Source organism: Oncorhynchus masou, chromosome 26 (assembly GCF_036934945.1).
Source record: "Oncorhynchus masou masou isolate Uvic2021 chromosome 26, UVic_Omas_1.1, whole genome shotgun sequence".
Taxonomy (NCBI): domain Eukaryota; kingdom Metazoa; phylum Chordata; class Actinopteri; order Salmoniformes; family Salmonidae; genus Oncorhynchus; species Oncorhynchus masou.
Window position 1 is genome coordinate 16,679,136 of NC_088237.1, and position 13,151 is coordinate 16,692,286.

A 13,151-nucleotide genomic window follows, 5' to 3' on the forward strand; every position below is an offset into this window, starting at 1 on the left:
TGCTTTCAAGACAACTGGAACTCTGGGAAAAAAACTAGGTTGAATCACGACGTCAGTGATCTTCAGATTGGAGCTCTAGAAAGAGCTAGAGTTCCCGACTTGGAATTCAGAGTTGGAGGAATACGTATTTTCCCAGTTGGAGCTCATTGTTTTTCAAAGTTCCCAGTTGTCTTGAACTCGCTGAAGTCTGAGATTACCCAGTTCTGAGTTTCCAGTTGTTTTGAACTCGGCAGAAGTAATGCTGCATTGACAGCATAGCCACTGTATTCAACCTTTTCTGACCCATGGTGTTGTATGTGAATGTTTATCCTTTTAAGCTTGGAAAAGAGACCCTTAAACCCAGACTTGGACTGCACACTGGAAACAGGAGACAAAGGGCTGTGAGACGTGAGCTCAGGACATATGAAAGGTGGGGTGTATACAAAGGGTATGGACTAACAGAAGACAAAACAGCAGAGGGACTAATCATTTTAGAGATGGGAAACGGGCCAATAAACCATGGGGAGAGTTTGCGGAATTCCATCCGGAGGGGCAGATCCCGGATGGATAGCCGTATCTTCTGTCTGAGACGATGCAGGGGAGCTAGGGGCCGATGGAAATCCACTTGTCGTTGATACCTGGAGGTGGTCTTGAGGAGGGCCAACCAGGCTCTCCTCCAGGTACGATGACAGCGGCTGACAAACATCTGGACAGAAGTGACGCCGACCTCTTCCTCCTGCTCGGGGAAGAGCGGTGGTGGATACCCCAGGGAACATTCAAAGGGCAGTAGGCCCCAGAGTTGGAATCCGGAGGACAGATTGGCCCATTGGCACGTGACCCAATAAGGGTGTAGAACGCCTTCCAGAACTGAGATGAGAACTGAGGACCCCGGCTGGAGACCATGTCCACCGGGAGTCCGTGGATCCTGAAGACGTGCTGCACCATAGTTGGGCAGTCTCTTTGGCAGAGGGTAGTTTGAGGAGAAGGATGAGATGGGCGGCCTTGGAACACCGATCCACCACCATCAGAAGGACAGTGTTGCCATCAGACAGAGGGAGCCCAGTGACAAAGTTCAGGGAGATATGGGACCAGCGACGATGAGGGAAGGGTAGTGGCAGAAGGAGGCCGGAAGGGGCTTGCCTTGGAGTCTTATTCTGAGCACAAATGGTGCATGCGGTGATGAAGACAGATGTGTAAGGAGCCAATTGTGGGCCACCAGAAACGCTGTCGGAGGAAGGCCAGGGGTCGACGGGAACCCAGGTGACAGGTAAGCCTGGAGAAATGAGCCCATTCCAGGACCCGGGACTGGACAGAATTAGGGATTAACAACCGGTTAGCAGGGCCACCTCCAGGAGCAGACTGGGAACGTTGTGCCTTGCGGACCAGGGTCTCAATACCCCAGCCCACAGCAGCTGCAAGGCATGAGGTAGGGAGGATGGTCTCGGAGTCAGGGGATGTGGCTGCGGGACTGATGTGGCTGCGGGTGTCAGGTTTAACATTCTTGGACCTTGGGCAATAAGAAATGGTTAAGCTGAACCTGGTGAATAACAGAGCCCACCAGGCCTGCCTGGAGTTAAGGTACTTGGCTGTGCAGATATATTCCAAATTGTTGTGGTTGGTCCAAACCAAAAACGGATGTTCTGCTCCCTCCAGCCGGGATCTCCGCTCCTCTAGAGCCACCTTGACCTCCAGGAGTTCTCTGTTACCCACATCGTAGTTTCTTTCAAATCATGGGACAGGAAGGGACAGGGATGGAGCTTTTGGTTCTGGAAAGATTGCTGGGACAGGATAGCCCCCACTCCAACATCAGAAGCATTGACCTCAACCACAAACTGAGAATGGGGGCCATAGTGAACTGACGCTTCAGTACCACAAAAGCTCTGCCAACCGCTGGGGACCATGTGAACGTTAACTTTGGACTGGTGAGTGCCGAGAGGGAGGCCACCAGGGTGCTGTAGCCTCGAATGAAATGCCGGTAGAAATGGGCAAACCCCAGGAAACGTTGTAGCTGTACCCTGGATGTAGGTTGGGGCCAATCCACAACTGTGTTCACCTTTTCCAGGTCCATCTGGACATTTCCTTCAATGATGACATATCCCAGAAAGGAGAGGGTAGAACGGTGGAACTCGCATTCCTCCACTTTCAGAAATAACTGGTTCTCCAGGAGGCGCTGAAGGATTTGTCGAACATGGGCAGAACGGGGGAAAAACAATCAGGATGTCGTCGAGATATACGAACACGAAATGGTTTTACATGTCCCGGAGCACATTGTTTACCAGGGCGTGTAAGACCGCGGGGGCATTGGTGAGTCGAAACGTCATGACCATGTACTGGCTGTGTTGAAGGCTGCCTTCCACTCATCCCCTTCACGTATCCAAACCAGGTGGTAGGCATTCTGAAGGTCCAGCTTGGAGAAGATGGTAGCCCCCTGGAGAGATTAGAAAATCCCAACACAACAGGAACATGGGGGGACTCAATAGGGAGAAGCTGTATAGCCTCACTGTGATTTCCTGAAACCACAGATTAACAGGAACAGTGCTGTGGGTAACTCTACCAATGGATCGGCCGTCCCGTGCTCTAGCGTCCATGGGAACAAAGAGGAGTTGAGTCGGGATACTTAATTCAGAAACTAGGGTAGCATACTTAAAACTCTCCTCCGCCCCAGAGTCAATGAGCACCCGGAGAGACTTAGACTGTTCTCCCCACAGCAGTATCATGAAAAAAGGACAGCGGTTGATGGGAATTGGAGGATTCCCAGTCTGGCTCACCAGAGTGCTTGTACCTACTAAAAAAATAGGTATCTTAACAGGGCAGGTGTCTATATAATGTCCCGCAGCCCCACAGTACAGACAACTGTTGGAATCTAGTTTAAGTGAACGTTCCCTATGCGATAATCTAGCTCTGCCCAGTTGCATAGGTTACGTTGTATCTGATTCACCCGTCACCGATGATTCTCGAGGGAACTCGGGTGGCTTCAGGTCTTCTCGGAAATACAGCCTTCGGGAACTTACAGATTCCTTTGGATAGCAGCAGCGGATGAATGAGTGTGCCCAAGACCAGACCTCTCACTCCTGCGTTCTCGTAGATGCCCATCAATCCCAAGAGTAAGGGCAATAAGGGAATCGGGGCACAGCGGTAACTCCAGAGCTGCTAGCTTGTCTTTTATTTTCTCTGAGAGTCGGTGAAGGAAGGTATTGAATAGGGACTCCGGATTCCAGGCTCTCTCGGCGGCCAACATATGAAAATCTATTGTGTAGTCTGCCACACTACGGGAGTCTTGACGAAACTCAAGCAGTTTTCGGCCCGAAAGGAACGAAGATGGCTGTAGCTCAAAAATAAGGGAGCTTTGAGAATGAAAACCCAAGCAGGTACCAGGATCCCCAGAATATCGCTCCGGAGGAGGTAAGCAGGGTTCTCGGGGAACCGGGGTAGGCTGTACAAACCCACCACTGATAGTAGACAGGTTACTGGCTGTTTGGGAGTTCTCAGAGGTGCCAGGCTGCCTATGACCTAACTCACTGATTCGCTCCATGATAGCCTTGAACCCTTGGTCGTGGCATTCCGTCAGGGAACAAAGCCCTTCCAAAAGGTCCAGCAGTAGCTTCTCATGCCTCCCAATGGTGGCTCCCTGCAGGGAGACAGCATGGTGGAGCTGGTCCAAATCTGCTGGTTCTGTCATGGCCAGTTCGTGCTATAAGGTCACAAAGCGAGACCCAGATGCAGACACGGGAGGCAGATGGTTTGAGTCTTTGATATTTATTAATAAAACAAAAGGGGTAGGCAAGGGAATGGTCGTGGACAGGCAAAAGGTCAAAACCAGTTCAGATTCCAGGAGGTACAGTGTGACAGACAGGGTCGAGGTCAGGGCAGGCAGAATGGTCAGGCAGGTGGGTACAGAGTCCAGAAGACAGGTAAGGGTCTAAACCAGGAGGACTAGCAAGAGAATAGAAAAGGCAGGCGCACGGGAAAACCACGCTGGTTGACTTAGAACATACAAGACGAACTGGCACAGACAGACAGAAAACACAGGTTTAAATACCCAGGGGATAATGGGGAAGATGGGTGGCACCCAGAGGTGGTGGAGACAAGCACAAGGACAGGTGAAACAGATCAGGGTGTGACAGAATGAGTCATTATAGATTGACTTTGAGTGTCCCTGTGTTTAATTTCCACGACAATAGAATCCTATGTACATACAGTACATGTATGTCTTCTAATAAAACAATGGGCAGTTTGGTTTGCAGTTGTAGGCCTATGCAAAAAAATTGTAAACTAACATAACAGTCTATGTCTGGCCTGCGAATTCATTGTGCTTTTTCAATATGGCCGGTGCGCTGCCTGAAATTGACACCCCTGCTGTAAGGTGTAGCATCTTATCTATTTGTCCATCCTTCTGTATATCATATCTCAAGCATAATGACGAAGTATCCAGGTATTTATGTGTGTTGTTAATCAGCAGTTTATCCTTTGATGAAACAAATGACATCTGATAGTGGCTGGTATTATCCTAGTGAAATGTGATTAAACGGCTGAGTGGATATCACTCACTCCGACTATGCCGCTGTGTTCTTTGTGTTCAGGAGAGGAAAGTGTTTTGTTCCATTTTATTACCTCTGTCCATCACTCCTGAAACAGTCTTTACAGATGAAAAAGTAAAAGCACTTTGACTGGAACAGAAAAAGGGATTTCTGTAAGTTGAAAATAAAGCCCTTGGAAGCAAGGTGCACATTTGTGCCTTGAGATGGAGAAATCCACAGAGAGGGGAAGAGGGAGGGAGAGGGGGAGAGAGAGGCAGAGAGAGAGAGAGAGAGGTAAGTAAAGGTAATTGAAATGGTAGAGCGCTCTAACATCAGCCACTGTGTCCATCAACATCCCAACACTGTGGGGAGAGAGTGGTTTCTGTGTTTGTGTTCGTGTTTGTGTGTGTGTGTGTGTGTGTGTGTGTGTGTGTGTGTGTGTGCGTGCGTGCGTGTACATGCGTGTGTGCGTGTGTGTGGTACCCTTGTAGAGAGGCCTCTGCCGTGGTTGTTTCAGAGTGAGCGTAGGGTTGACAGCTGACAAGGTGTTTATGTGTGACAGGCTGTCTTGCTGAGAGGGTCTTTTCTCCGTTTTTTGTTTTATCCGGCCTGATGTGTCTGGGCTGGTAAAGGCTTGCCCTATCCTCTGTATGGCAGGCAGGGTGTTTCCCTCTGTCTCTATCCAGCCTCTGGAACACGAGGAGACCAGAATAGACTTCTACTGCCCACATACAGAGATATGCATGTACATGACTGACCATATGAATGGGATATCACCGATATGTTTCTGCTGAGGTTGAAGATGATGATGATGACGACGACAATGACGATGATGATGAGGATGAGAACAAGGATTCTCCTGATGACGATGCCAAAAACAGTGATTGGTAAAAGGGAGAAAGTTCAGTAATATGTCCTAACGTCCATGTTATTACAACAGACCTCTACCCAGCAGGACATCTAGGATGTCTGATAGTACTATATGGTAAAGTAGTTAGCTAGCGGTGTTTATAATCACTGGTCTTATCTTCATTCAGAGCAGCACTCCTGTACTGTGATCCCAGAGTGTTGCTACTGCTGATGGTGATGTGGTGTGTATCAGTGTGAACTTAAAGAGCCCATTTAAAGAGTGAAATCCTTTACAAGCCTGGTAATTAACCAACAGCCGTGGCCTACTTTGATCTACACTAATGATCTATGCTCTGAGATCACAGGGCTTTTAAAAGTAGCAATGTGATGGCGTGTGTGTGGGGGGATGCAGTGCCGTGTGTGTGTGTGCGTGTGTGTGTGTGTGTGTGTGTGTGTGTGTGTCTGTGTGTGTGTGTGTGTGTGTGTTTTCCAAGCCCTGTCAAACACAGTGGATGTATATGCTAAAGATACACTATCCATAGTCCACAGCGGTGCTACCTCTCCCCTTTCAACCGTCAGCAAAACAATTTATGGTTCTGTTTTAAGATAATCAACTGATGTTGCTACATATTAATGATGATAATGACCGTGTCCTTTAATTTACTGTCTGTCCGGGGAGCAGTTATACACACACACATATACATATACACACACACATACTCACACATACTCACACATACTCACACATACTCACACATACTCACACACACACACACACACACACACACACACACACACACACACACACACACACACACACACACACACACACACACACACACACACACACACACACACACACACACACACACACACAGACACACACACTCATAACCAAACACATGCATAAACACACACACACTCATAACCAACCACATGCACAAAAACACACACACACACACACACACACACACACACACACACACACACACACACACACACACACACACACACACACACACACACACACACACACACACACACACACACACACACACACACAGAGAGACATTGGCGAACAGTGTCTGTCCCGACCGAGCCCAGTTGACTGGCAGGGGATGTATATATGAGTTTATTTAAGCACTTACATGGAGTCAATAGTCTCTTAATGTCAGAGGGAGCTGAGAGAGGAGTCCTCTCCTGATCTACTGTTTGAAGAGTGGCACAGAGACGCCTCTGTCAGGGGAGATAAGACGAGCACAGAGCAGAGAGGACGGAGCTGAGCAAAGCTCCAAATGACTGACTGACTGACTGCACTGCTCCGCACGCCACACTCAATCACTCTGGAAACAAAATAAATATAGTCAAATCAAATGTATTTATAAAGACGGTTTACATCAAATCAAATTGTATTAGTCAAATGCGCCGAATAAAACAGGTGTAAGTTTCACCTTAGTGAAATGCTGAATAAAACAGGTGTAGACCTTACAGTGAAATGCTGAATAAAACAGGTGTAGACCTTACAGTGAAATGCTGAATAAAACAGGTGTAGACCTTACAGTGAAATGCTGAATAAAACAGGTGTTCACCTTACAGTGAAATGCTTACTTACATAAAGCCCTTAACCAACAATGCAGTTTAAAAAAATACGGAGAAGAATATGAGAAAAGTAACAAGTAATTAAAGAACAGCAGTAAAAAATAAGAATATATACAGGGAGGTGCCGGGACAGAGTCAATGTGTGGGGGCACCAGTTAGTTGAGGTAGTATGTACATGTAGGTAGAGTTAATTAAAGTGACTATGCACAGATGACAACAGAGAGTGGCAGTTGTGTGGACAGGAGAGGGGAGAGGGAAATGCAAATAGTCTGGGTAGCCATTTGACTAGATGTTCAGGAGTCTTATGGCTAGGGGGTAGAAGCTGTTTAGAAGCCTCATGGACCTAGACTTGGCGCTCCAGTATTGCTTGCCCTGTGGAAGCAGACAGAACAGTTTATGACTAGGGTGAGCAGAGTCTTTCACAAACTTTAGGTCCTTCCTCTGACACCGCCTGGTATAGAGGTCCTGGACGGCAGGAAGCTTGGCCCCAGAGATGTACTGGGCTGTACTGGGCCGCTCGCACTATCCGCGGTCGGAGGCTGAGCGGTTGCCATACCAGGCAGTGATGCAACTAGTCAGGATGCTCTCAATGGTGCAGCTGTAGAACCTTTAGAGGATCTCAGGGCCCATCCAAATCTTTTCAGTCTCCTGAGGGGGAATAGGTTTTGTTGTGCCCGCTTCACGACTGTCATGGTGTGTTTTGACCATGTAAGTTTGTTGGTGATGTGGACACCAAAGAACTTGAAGCTTTCAAACCTGCTCCACTGCAGCCCCGTCGATGAGAATGGGGGGCATGCTCAATCCTCCTTTTCCTGTAGTTCACAATCATCTACTTTGTCTTGATCACGTTGAGGGAGAGGTTGTTGTTCAGCAGATGTTACAAAGTGCTCATACATAAATAAACTGAGAGAAAGGGAGAGATACCAAGAAAGGGAAAGAGAGAAGTGGGAAGAATGAAGGAATGAAGTGAGAGAGAGAGAAGAAATAGAAAGGGTGGGAGAAAGAGAAAGAGAAGAGAGAGAGAGAGAGAGAGAGAGAGAGAGAGAGAGAGAGAGAGAGAGAGAGAGTTATTTTCAGGATGGATAAACATGAAGAGTCTCTCCCTCACAGCTCTGTATGGCAGCGTGAAAGTTTCACCCTGATTGTGGCTCTTTGAAGTAATGTGACTTGAGAGTTATGTTGATGTTCTGTGTTACAATCCATAGCCCGTATCACAATCAGCCCCCTGTGAGGGAATTGGAGCAGACTAGCGAAGCGCTACATACATACAGCAGAGTACATAGCATCTACTGTAGCACATTAGGTACGCATCAGGACTGGAATGAGCACACACTCAGATTTTATCACTACAAAAAACTAACCATGCAAGATAGAGGCTGATTCCCCTCAGAGCAGTTCTACATCACTTTTTCACTCTGAAAATGTTATACAAAGTGTGTTGAAAATGTGTTTTCCAGATATGACCTATGACCTCATTAAAGTTGATAAACTCATGGGGGAGAGGTGGTTTCTGGGAGTTGTAGTCATTTCAGTGCTCATTATTTGTGATTTCTATCATGGGTCCATCATTAGGACAGTCTTTGTGAGCAGCTCATCAAAGACTAGTCAGTCTATATTAGCATTACTATGGCCCCTGAGGAAGCTAGTGAAGTGCAGAGGGCTGCCCTCAGCCAGGCATCACTTTCATAATTGTCCTGTATTCTACAGAAATAGTTTGTGGTTGTGTGTGTGTGTGTGTGTGTGTGTGTGTGTGTGTGTGTGTGTGTGTGTGTGTGTGTGTGTGTGTGTGTGTGTGTGTGTTTGTGCGTGTGTGTGTGTGTGTTTGTGCGTGTTTGTGCGCGTGTGCGCGTGCGCGTGTGTGTGGCAATTTCTCCAGCTCTTTATTCAAATTATTTTAATTGCCCTACATGATAACGACAGGCAGCTTCCAACTGCTGACAAAAACACAGATTCTGACAATTTCAAAACAACAAAAACGTGCTGCCTATCTAACGAAGCCTTCATCTCTGAGCGTGTGGGTGAGTTTAGCTGGGTGTGAGTGATTGGGAGGGTTAATGATCAGTTTGTAGCTACATGTTACTTGATTGTGCTCGGCACGACTGGTAATTTGATATTGTCGTTGTCATTCAGAGTAGTGGAGAGTCTCATCTCCCTGTTTTAACCTAGCTGTTTCTACCATCTTGATCCCAGACGTACCTGAGGCTCTGTAATTACCTGCACATTTCTCCCAGCCTTTCAATATTTGTTTAACAAACGCACCAGTGCAACTGCCAACACACACTCACAGGAGTACAGACACGAGCGCATGAAGGCACACGCACACACAAACACACAAGTGTACGCACATGCACACACCCGCAATCTCACGGTGTGACTAATCATCCCTCACTCACACACACTGTAGTTTGGTGATTTTAGAGGAGCAAAGTCACCAGGCTGTTTGTTGTGTAGATTATTCAGTGTAGAGTAGAGAACATGTGCAGGAGTCAGGGCTACTGCTTGATTGTAAAAACATTGTGATAGATGCAATTGATATTCATCTTCCATCAGAAAGATGACACAGAGTCGACATTGTGGAGCACAGTGGTCCTGTCATTCATTTTTTGCATGAATACGTGTCACATATCAGTTTGCAAACAATAACAACAAATAATTGAGTTTATAAAGCCGCATACAAACATTGTCTCTTTTTTGCTTAATTGAGTAAGGCAGCTCCAACATGCAGCTGTTTCAGCCAAGCTCAGTGCTTTCTGTGGTGGGGGCAGCCAGCGGAAAATAGTGTAGAAGTTGGCAATGTTCTCAATGTTCTCTAGTTAAACCATGATTGGCTCAGTGGTCTGTCACACATGGGGGCACTACATCACCGCAAAATCTACAGGGAGAGCTAGAAAGTTCAAGCCACTTGGCTGCTGCTATAGATTTACATTAGAAGTGCCCATCCAAGAAGGCTCAAGGTCATTGGCCACAGATACAATTATGTCAAATAATGTTATATTAACCGTATCTTTGATTGGACTGTCAACATCAGACTTTCAAAATCGTAGCTAGCAAGCTAGACAAGCAGTCCTTGTGATGAATCAAGTCGACAACCTACTGGCAAATCCTTTTCAATCGTTGTCATATGAAGACAAACTATAGATAAAATGTTTCGGTGCTCATCGGCCAATGTACATAAACATTACACCAAGTTGGAAATCGCAAATTCAACAATGAGTGGTTGGAAGGTGTAATGAAAATGATGGGAGACAGATAGCTGGTTTCAAGCCCAGGTGTTTATTTATAAAGGACCACATTAGAAGGCAGATAGCTGGGTCCAGGGGCAGGCAGAAGGTCATACACAGGGGGTCCACAAAGGCAACAGAACAGGCAGGGAAAAGGCTAGTAACGTTGTCTGGGAGATCAGGCAATAGGTTGATAACAGGAAATCCGATAGGCTAAAGTACAGACAGGGAATATGCAAAAGGCGTCGTTAGTGAGGCAGGCAAAAACTATCATACAAGGGAGGATTACATTACGAGAAAACCAGTGCTCTGAATAGCAGTATGTCACAAAACAAACAATACCTCACAATGATGGGGTGCAAAGAACAGAACTAAATGGTGTGTGATGATGACATACAGGTGTGTGAACAGGTGATCAGAATTCAATCCCGCATGACTTCTTCCCCATTCAAAATAACTGGAAACTGGGAAATCTCAAACTTCAGTGAGTTCAAGACAACTGGAAACTCTGGAAAAAAACAAGCTCCAACTCGGACAATGCGTTTTGAACAGTCATCCAATTTGGGAACTCTGGCCTCTTTCTAGAGCTCCGACCTGAAGATCACTGACATCATGATTCAACCTTGTTATTTTCAGAGTTCGCAGTTCTCTTGAAAGCACCATCAATCCAGAGAATGCCAGACTTTGATGACAAAGTTTTCCCACAAGAAGGAACGTCGTGCCACCTTCCTATTCAAGTGAGCACAGCACAACAAGGTCCAAATACTTATTGTATGCAAGTGTATAAATTATGCAAAATGCCACGGAGATATGTTTACTATAACTAAGAAAGTAATACTAAGCGTATGTTGTGTAGTAAGCTGTTAGTAGCCCATGTGCCTCACCCATTTCCCCCTCATAACTTAGCCTACTGTTCTGACTTGGTGGTGCATATGTAGCCTCTAGCCTGTTTTACAGAAATGTCATCATCATATCTTGTAAGAGCTTTCATTGTTTGCTTATATGCCCCCTTAATATATCCTACGGTTCTGACTTGGTGTACAGGGAGAATACTGTAAGAACAGCCCATGTTCTGAATTCTGACGCTATACATTTCGAAAGTATATTGACTACGTCCATTTTAGCTCGCTCATTAATGTCTTCATTGAAATTACGGATTGCCTCTTATCCACTCATTGTTTCCTTATGCCAAAGTTGGTACATATCAAATGACAGTACAAACCACATTTATTTAAGCAAGTCAGCCATATCAGCCATGTTTTTTGAAAAGGCAGTAAATGAGGCTGAATGAACTGTTTCTCTGCCAGACAAGGCTCCGCTGAGAGCCAGGTGTAGCGGTGGTAAGGATTCACTCCATGGTGCTGAAAAGAAAGCTCTGCTGTTGGGACATCTTTATGTAGGCCTTAACAGTTTGTGGGCACCGCTTTTCACCGTTATAGTGCAATTAATGTATTGTGTAGTGGTTTTGCTGGCATGCATACACTTTTTTTTGCACCACCAAGATTTACATGCTGAAATCACCACTGATGGAGCGTGTATCACACAGCGGAGAGCTGGACTGAATAGAGCTAAGTGTGTCAACACTGTCTGTTTCTCTCAGAGGAGTACTCTAAGCACTCAAAGGAAGAGGAGAGTGGATTGTCACTCTCCGCAGTCTGGAGAAGGGTGGCCATAGGAAGCAAGTGTGTGTTTTCTGAGAGAGAGAGAGAGAGAGAGAGAGAGGGAGAGGGAGAGAGAGAGAGAGAGAGAGAGAGGGAGAGAGGGAGAGAGGAGAGAGAGAGAGAGATTTGTGTGTCCTCTAGTCCTCTCATCTGCAAACTTGATGATTGAGTTGGAGGTGTGCATGACCACGCAGTCTTTGGTGAACAGGGAGTACAGGAGAAGGCTGAGAATGCAGTCTTGTGTGGCTCCAGTGTTGTGGATCAGCAGAGTGTAGATGTTGTTTCCTACCACTTGGGGGCGTCACGTCAGGAAGTCCAGGACCCAGTTGCATAGGGTGGGGTCGAGACCCAGGGTCTCAAGCTTAATGATGAGTTTGGAGAGTTCTATGGGGTTGAATGCTGAGCTGTAGTCGATGAACAGCATTCTTACAGAGGTATTCCTCTTGTCCAGATGGGATAGGGAAGTGTGCAGTGCGATGGCATTTGCATTGTCTGTGGACATATTTGGATGGTAAGCAAATTGGAGTGGGTCTAGGGTAACAGGTAGGGTGGAGGTGATATGTTCCTTGACTAATCTCTCAAAGCACTTCATGATGACAGAAGTGATTTAGTTCAGTTACCATAGCTTTCTTGGGAACAGGAACAATGGTGGCCATCTTGAAGCATGTGGGCACAGCAGACGGGGATAGGGATTGATTGAAGATGTCCGTAAACACACATGCTCTGAGGCAGCCTTGCGAGGGTTAACACATTTAAAACCTGTTACGGCGAGACGTTCCGGTGAGCGCGAAATTGAAAATAAATTATTAGAAATATTTAACTTTCATAAAAAAAGTGCAATACACCAAAATTCAGTTTAACTTCAGATTTCAGATTTCAAAAAGGCTTTACAGCAAAAGGAAACCATGCGATTGTCTGAGGACAGCACCCCATCATACAGACACATGACAAACATATTTCAACCCGCCAGGCGCGACACAAAACTCAGACATGATGATATAATTAATGCCTTACATTTGAAGATCTTCTTCTGTTGGCCTTCCAAAATGTCCCATAAACATCACAAATGGTCCTTTTTTTTGTTAAACTCCATCATTATATCCCCAAAATGTCCATTTATTTGGCATGTTTGATTCGGAAAAACACCGGTTCCAACTCGCCCAACATGACTACAAATTATCTAATAAGTTACCTGTAATCTTTGTCCAAACATTTCAAACAACTTTTCTAATACAACTTTAGGTATTTTGTAACGTAAATTATCGATAAAATTTAAGACGGGATAAACGGCGTTCAATAGCAGATAAAAACAAAGTGGAGCGAGC